At 41.7% G+C, this 8136-nt stretch overlaps 2 non-coding genes across 2 annotated transcripts; one reads left to right on the top strand and one right to left on the bottom strand.

Moving 5' to 3' along the window:
- Nucleotides 1-4225: 4225 nt before the first annotated feature.
- Trnap-ugg lies at nt 4226-4297 on the bottom strand. Its single transcript has one exon. It is a non-coding gene; the product is annotated as a tRNA-Pro (tRNA).
- A 946-nt stretch (nt 4298-5243) lies between these two features.
- Trnah-gug lies at nt 5244-5315 on the top strand. The gene has a single exon. It is a non-coding gene; the product is annotated as a tRNA-His (tRNA).
- Nucleotides 5316-8136: the final 2821 nt, after the last annotated feature.

Below are 8136 nucleotides of genomic sequence, written 5' to 3'. Positions count from 1 at the left end.
CTGGTGACGTGTTCTGATGGGCCATTCCCCACACCTGGTGATGTGTTCTGACGGGCCACTTCCCACACCCGGTGATGTGTTCTGATGGGCCACTCCCTAGACCCGGTGATGTGTTCTGATGGACCACTCCCCACACCCGGTAATGTGTTCTGATGGCCACTCCCCACACCCGGTGATGTGTTCTGATGGGCCACTCCCCACACTTGGTGATGTGTTCTGATGGGCCACTCCCCACACCTGGTGATGTATTCTGATGACCATTCCCCCACACACCCGGTGATGTGTTCTGATGGGCCTCCCCACACCCGGTGATGTGTTCTGATGGGCCACTCCCCACACCCCGGTGATGTGTTCTGATGGGCCACTCCCACACTTGGGGATGTGTTCTGATGGGCCACTCCTCACACCCGGTGATGTGTTCTGATGGGCCACTCCCCACACCCGGTGATGTGTTCTGATGGGCCACTCCCCACACCCGGTGATGTGTTCTGATGGGCCCTCCCACACTTGGGGATGTGTTCTGATGGGCCACTCCTCACACCCGGTGATGTGTTCTGATGGGCCACTCCCCCACACTTGGGGATGTGTTCTGATGGGCCACTCCCCCACACTTGGGGATGTGTTCTGATGGGCCACTCTCCCACACTTGGGGATGTGTTCTGATGGGCAACTCCCCACACCTGGTAGTGTGTTCTGATGGGCCACTCCTCACCTGGTAATGTGCATTAGGTTGTTGTGTTGTGTTTCTGTACAACACACCTCCGTCTTACACAAGTCTGCCTGCAGGTTCAAACGAGATGAATCCAGACCAGATCAATGAGCTGTTGTTTGTGTCTTGACTCTTCTCCTGCATGACTTTATTATACTTTATAATTCTTGTTTTAATTAACCTCCTGTTTGAGTTTGTTTTAAAATTAATTGGTGCATGAAGCGTTACATTATATAAAAAATACACTGTATAACTTTGTAGTGTAATAATTCTACATGATATATAAGATAAGTTAAGTCTCCTCACAGTCTCTAAGACATGTCTGCACCATGAACGAGTAGCTCCTCCTAAGAAATTCTGCACCAAAATTATCATCCCCCGCGTCTTAGGCCCCACGCAATCATGAGTTAATCTTACTGAGGTAATCTCTCAGCAAAGTTTGATTACCAAGAGTTAAAGAAAAATATATTGGACGGCCTGTGTGAAGTTTAATATTGATGTTTCATATTTTAGTCGTATAGTCAGTAGTCGCTTAGCCACAACCTAACCTATCCTAACCTAACCTAACCTAACCTAACCTAACCTAACCTAACCAGCCGAGTTGGGTGTTTATTACCTGATACAGTACCTGTGGGTCTGACTCATTACCTATGAGTTTTCTTCCCTTAAATAATTTATCTTGAGGATCCATACAAAACAGGCAGCTACCAAACAGGGAGGTACTACCGCCTGGGAAGACACTGGAAGCATCATGTGTTGTCTAATGGTCGACCCTGCTGCCATATGGCATCACGAAAATTGTGACCAAATCCCAGGTTGTTGATCTCACTTTCTGCCTCATTTACACACAATTGCAGAGTCTCAATTGTTTCTCTTACTATGACAACACAACATACATATATTGTTTCTCTCTAATGATTTTTTGTTTTAACTTTGTATTCATTATTATTATTATTATTATTATTATTATTATTATTATTATTATTATTATTATTATTATTATTATTATTATTATTATTATTATTATTATTATTATTATCATTATCATTATTATTATTATTATTATTATTATTATTATTATTATTATTATTATTATTATTATTATTATTATTATTATTATTATTATTATTATTATTATTATTATTATATCTTCGCCTCCAGGCCTAGATGTGGGTCATTGACCTGTGCCCGGGTGGGCTAATCCCCGTTAAAAATAAATAAATAATAAATAATTAAAAAAAAACGCGAGAATGTTTTTATAATACCTGATTGATAAAACAGCCCCAAAACGTCTAAAGTGGAGGACTGTGGTCGCCAGCCCCCAGATATGAGGATGGTACTTTGATTGATTGATTGATTATGAAACTTACAAGAATTTTAGTCATCTACTCACACTACAGCTACAGTCTACAGCTTCAGCGAGTTTATTAGTCTCTTCCCTGACGGAGGAATCAATTCACTAATACAAATCCTTATATTCCTAAATGTTCTTCACTATCTTACGTCACCATGAAGTATTTTGATAATTCTTCAGTATTATCATATCGTTTAGCTTCCTCTGTTAACACTGGTAAGTTGTTAGTGCTGTATGTTACAACAACGGCGATGTTACTATTGGCTCATGTGTCGTTACTCATAATGGCGCCATCAACTGAACGTGGCTCTCGCTCTGCCTTCCAACAACGCCACCAAACTAATTACTCATATATCTGTTCCAATTGTCTTGTTACCTAAAATTTCATATCCCGATAAATAAGAGTGACTTTGTTAAATAAGTTAAGACGCGAGGGTGTCTAACATGTTGCGCCAGTAGCTCCTGTGTTTCATATTTCGTTCTTTAAGGTTTTCTCTGTAGATGTAATAAGTTATCAGTTTTTTGTAATATATAATTATAAAGTTTGAGGTTTACTTTTTACATCTTTTTTATCAGTTTTCTATATTTCTTTGATTTATTCTCTGTTCAAATAGTTTAATTTCTTTTAATTGTTACTTACCCAATTTAACAACCTAACATAAATTGTTCTTCCTCCCGACATGAAGATAAAACACATTCAACTATTACATTAGTACAATACTATTAACACAAATAAAACTACTTTTTGAGCATTTAAAATTTGCACTCTGTCAGTAGTTTCGACTTTCAGAAAAATTATCTTCCATGGCTAAGTGACCCGAACAACTAACGATTGTTTCAAAGTACAATTAAAACTTTGGTACTGTACGTCGTGATTATTACCTAATCTTACACAATCTGACAGTTCTTAAGCTTCTTGGTGGAAACTTTATACAGTAACTAGACAAAACATAAAGTTCATCCTATGTTTCCACAAAGTTTCCAATACATACAGTCGATGAGAAATCCATAACAGAGAATTCCATCACCTCTGAAATATGATCCTTGAGACGGAAGCTTCAAAAACACACCAGTATCAATTCATAAGCGACTGACGAGGTTATTCTTCACTAAGTCGGTCGGGTACTACACCCTGTTCCTGTGCTGCGGCTATGACGTCATTTACATAAACATCCTGACACTACTCTTAGCTGTCAGCGTCTCGTGTCAACTGGTCTACTGTGATTGGTTTATGGCGTGACACATGATGCAGAACTAGACAATATTAACCCCTTGTGTACGGCGCCCCTTCTGTGCTGAATAATATCGTCTGGCGTTAACCAAATAAAGTATTAGAAGTGACGTCCCTGTACTGAAGGTGTTAGCGGAGATAATCTATTAAGAGTGACGGTAGACGCAGCGAAGGAAGTGAGGAAATAGGAAAAAAGGGAAGAAATTATAGTAAAATAAAAACAAACTAAAATAAGAGAAGAGAAGAGAAAAGGACAAAACATTAGTAACACACTTAACAAAAACATAGAATCTAAATAGTGCAATATAAAAGTCCACGAATAAGAGACAGGAAAATGGTAAAAATCCTTACATTAAAGTGTATACAAATCTTAAAAGAGGGATGGGTAAAATTCTCAGAGAAAATCACTGGCAAGCGAGTAAAAAAAAATGGTGATAATAAAAGAGAGATATATTACGGTGGATGGCAAGATTAGCTTCGTGGAGGATGACCTGACCTGACCTAACCTAACCTAACCTAACCTACTCTTATGAATGATAGCAGGAGATTAAATACGTAATGAGGCTACTGGACTGGTGGTTATTCAGAGGTTGAGGAAATAGGACTAATGACAAATGGTTCCCCAAACCTTCCTCGACACACAACCCCCACAACAAACATACTACCAAAACAACCATCTACCACAGTTAACAGAGCTATCATCTACTTCACTATCACACGTGCTGGAAGGAACAGTCCTACCCTCAAACACAAACTCACTACATTATTACCCCGGCTTATTGTTTCATTAATTTACACACCTGGTAAAACTATACAAGGATTCTTTAAGTCCATGGATTTGATCTAAGAATCTTTTAGCGGCTACAGACACAAACGAGTTGCTGAAGTTAATAAAGATGTTATGAAGTTTCCAACATCTAACATAACGAACGGGCCTGTCCGGGATTTGAACCCGGGACCTCCTGCACCCAAAGCAGGAATCATACCCCTAGACCAACAGGCCGCTGCATAATAAAGAGAAGATAGATAGATTTAAGGAATTGATGCCATGCAATGATAACGTGAGTGACGTGGATTTGATAACCAGCTCCGGTCAGATGTGACAAGGGTGTTATCCAATGTAACCCCACTAAACGTCGCAGCTATTCTCCAGTTACTCTAATTTTCTCCTGTAAAACGTCTCCTGGACCCTACCTGGAAGACGCCTCCTGGACCCCACCTGAAAATCGCCTCCTGGACCCCACCTGTAAGACGTCTCCTGGACCCCACCTGGAAGACGACTCCTGGACCCGACTTGGAAGACGCCTCCTGGATCCGACTTGGAAGACGCCTCCTGGATCCCACTTGGAAGACGCCCCCTGGACTACACCTGGAAGACGCCCCCTGGACTACACCTGGAAGACGCCTCCTGGACTCCACATGAAAAACGCTTCATGGACTCCACCTGAAAGACACCTCCTGGTCCCCACTTGAAAATTGCCCCCTGGATCCCACCTGCAAGACGTCTCCTGGAGCCCACCTGAGAGACGTCTCCTGGAGCCCACCTGGATGACGTCTTCTGGACCCCAACTGGAAGACACCTGGACCCTACTGAAATAAGACTCCTGGACTCCACTTGTATGACGCCTCCTGGACCCCACGTGAAAGACGCCTCCTGGACCCCACCTGGAACACTCCTTCTGGACCCCACCTGAAATATGGCTCTTGCACCCTACCTGAAAGACGGCTCTTGGACTCCACCTGGACCCCGCTTGAAAGACGCCTCCTGGGGCCCACCTGGAAGACACCTGGACCCCACCTGGAAGACGCCTCTTGTACCCCACTTGGCAAACACCGCCTGGACCCCACCTACCCTGATCTATCGTAACCTGTTCTAACCTATCCTAAGCGAACCTAATCTGTCGTAGTCTAGACTAATATTTCCTGAGTCACTATAACGTGAGTCAGCGGCCGTGATCGTATAGTGGTTAGTACATTGCGTTGTGGCCGCAATAACCCAGGTTCGAATCCTGGTCACGGCATGGGGATGACTCAAAGAACCTTTTGGCGGCTGCAGACCCACGAGATGGTAAAAATTATAAAGATGTTATAAAGTTTTCAACATCTAACATAACGAAAGGGCTTGTCCAAGATTTGAACCCGGGACCTCCTGCATCCAGAGAATTAGTGTGTGTGTGTGTGTGTGAACGTGACAGTGAGGGAAGAGTTCAATCTCCAGAAGAAAATAAAACAATTCCACGGACTTTGTCTAAAGCTGAGAAAGATTCAAGAATATGTTTGAGGTACGAACTCTGAACACAAGAGAGCTGCAGGAGGAAAGACTAGGAGGGGCGAGGAGGGACTGTGGGGAGTGTGAGGGGGGAGGAGGGACTGTGGGGAGTGTGAGGGGGGAGGAGAGACTTTGAGGGGGAGGAGGGACTGTTGGGAGTGTGAGGGGGGAGGGGGGACTGGGAGAGGTTTAACATAAAACTGTAGGTGCCAACATTACGCTTAACGTCTTAAGTCTTAACCATGAGTGGATCTGGTGGCAATATAATGCGTTTAAATTAATATATTCGGTTACGTTTGCCTCGAGTAAAAAGCTACATAGTGTGTGTACTGTTTATTAATAGTAATGTAAATGTTACTAATGGCTAAATAAACATAATTATTTCTGTTTTATCTTTTCAGAATATTTACTTCTTTAAATTTCTTTTACTAAATAACAGAGGTTTGTTTTCATCAGTTTCCTGTAATAAAAAAATTTATCTTATTCTTAACCACACGGTAAAGGTCTTCCTCGGAAATACTTAGTAAATAAAAAACTCCTTGAAAACACGGTAATTATATTTAAGAGCATAACTAAATATATCTTTTTATATATTCTTGCTTATAATTACATGTATATTGAACCATTTTCACGCGTAATTATCTTAAGACTTAGTTATGAGTACTGTACCATGACGCCTGGCCCTGAGTACTGTACCGTGACACCTGTCCCTGAGAACTGTACCATGACGCCTGGCCCTGAGCACTGTACCATGACGCCTGGCCCTGAGCACTGTACCATGACGCCTGGCCCTGAGCACTGTACCATGACGCATCCCTGAGCACTGTGCCATGACGCCTGGCCCTGAGCACTGGTGCCATGACGCCTGGCCCTGAGCACTGTACCATGACGCCTGGCCTGAGCACTGTACCATGACGCCTGGCCCTGGGCATGTACGCCTGGCCCTGAGCACTGTACCATGACGCCTGGCCTGAGCACTGTACCATGACGCCTGGCCTGAGCACTGCCATGACGCCTGGCCCTGAGCACTGTACCATGACGCCTGGCCTGAGTACTGTACCATGACGCCTGGCCCTGAGCACTGTACCGTGACGCCTAGCCCTGAGTACTGTACCATGCGACGCCTTACCTGAGCACCGTACCGCCCCGCCTGGCACTGAGCACTGTACCATGACGCCTGGCCCTGAGCATTGTGCCATGACGCCTGGCCCTGAGTACTGTACCATGACGCCTGGCCCTGAGCACTGCACCATGACGCCTGGCCCATGACTACCGTGACGCCTGGCCTGAGCACTGTACCATGACGCCTGGCCTGAGCACTGTACCATGCGACGCCTGTATCCTGTGCTCTATTACATCTCGGTAACTCTCACACAAAACCTGATAAGTGAAGCATTATATCTCTCTTTGTGATGTTTATCTGTTTATATCATAATAACATGTAGTTATTATGCACAAATGGATTAATAAGTAAACTAATTTACATCTGGGAATAATGTAATTTATTGGATATTTTTATTGTTGTTAATTGAATATGTTAATGAAGTGAAATGTTTATATGTCAATTTACTTATTTGTCAGGTAAATAATGTTAATGAAGTTGATTTAGTTTACGTATTATAATTTAAATGGTTAGGAAACAAGGTTTTAATCATCATCATCATCATCATCATCATCATCATCAATCATCAATCATCAATCTTCATCATCATCATCATCATTATTATTATTACTATTATTATTATTATTATTATTATTATTACTGTTATCTACATAAATAACCTCACCACACGGGATAAAGGAACTCTTAGACAACTGTACAAGTGTACACCTCCGAGTACACAATTTTAATCAGTAAGAACCATAATATTCGTGAAGGAGAGATGGCAAGTTTACAGCAGTGATAAGAGGAGTCTAAGAATGACCAGCACCACAACACTGCGTTATATATTACACAAACTTTGGGATTTTGTCATTAACGTTCAAACAACCTAAGAAAATACTGAAATAAGATCCTGTCATGGAAAATGATTAATCAACACTGAAAAGAAAGTCATGGAAGTCTTAAGGTATATTTAGTTCTCATTATCTCATAACACAAGATAATTGTATTGTTGGTATTCTGTCTCTGCTTAAAGACACACATCACTACACCACCAGACTAGACATGTGTAGTGTGTACGTGTTGGTGATATATTGTGTACCTGTTGTTATGTTCTATTAGAGTCATGAGACACTAATCCTATTCTCGTGGTTTTAGTTGAATTTTACGTTTATTTACGATACGTTTATATTTACTGTTGTAGTTGTTGTTATACCGTAGTAATTAATGTACTTCAAGATCTAAGGAAAGACTCCCAGTACAAGATATGTTTATTTTTCTATATTAAACAATTACTTTTAGATATTCAGGACCGATATGTTTTATATAGTGTGGTAACGTGTTGGTCTTAGTGTTCTGACTAATACACTGCACTGCTGGCCCCATCCTGTGTTCATGTATATACGAAGTCATCCTTCCCTGCGACTAAAATTCAATTTATGTTTAAATGTGTAAACATATGTAGTTAGTT

The sequence above is a fragment of the Homarus americanus genome, unplaced genomic scaffold (assembly GCF_018991925.1).
Source record: "Homarus americanus isolate GMGI-L3 unplaced genomic scaffold, GMGI_Hamer_2.0 scaffold31161, whole genome shotgun sequence".
Taxonomy (NCBI): domain Eukaryota; kingdom Metazoa; phylum Arthropoda; class Malacostraca; order Decapoda; family Nephropidae; genus Homarus; species Homarus americanus.
The sequence above is the reverse complement of the archived record's forward strand: the minus strand, read 5'-3'. Positions and strand labels throughout refer to the sequence as shown.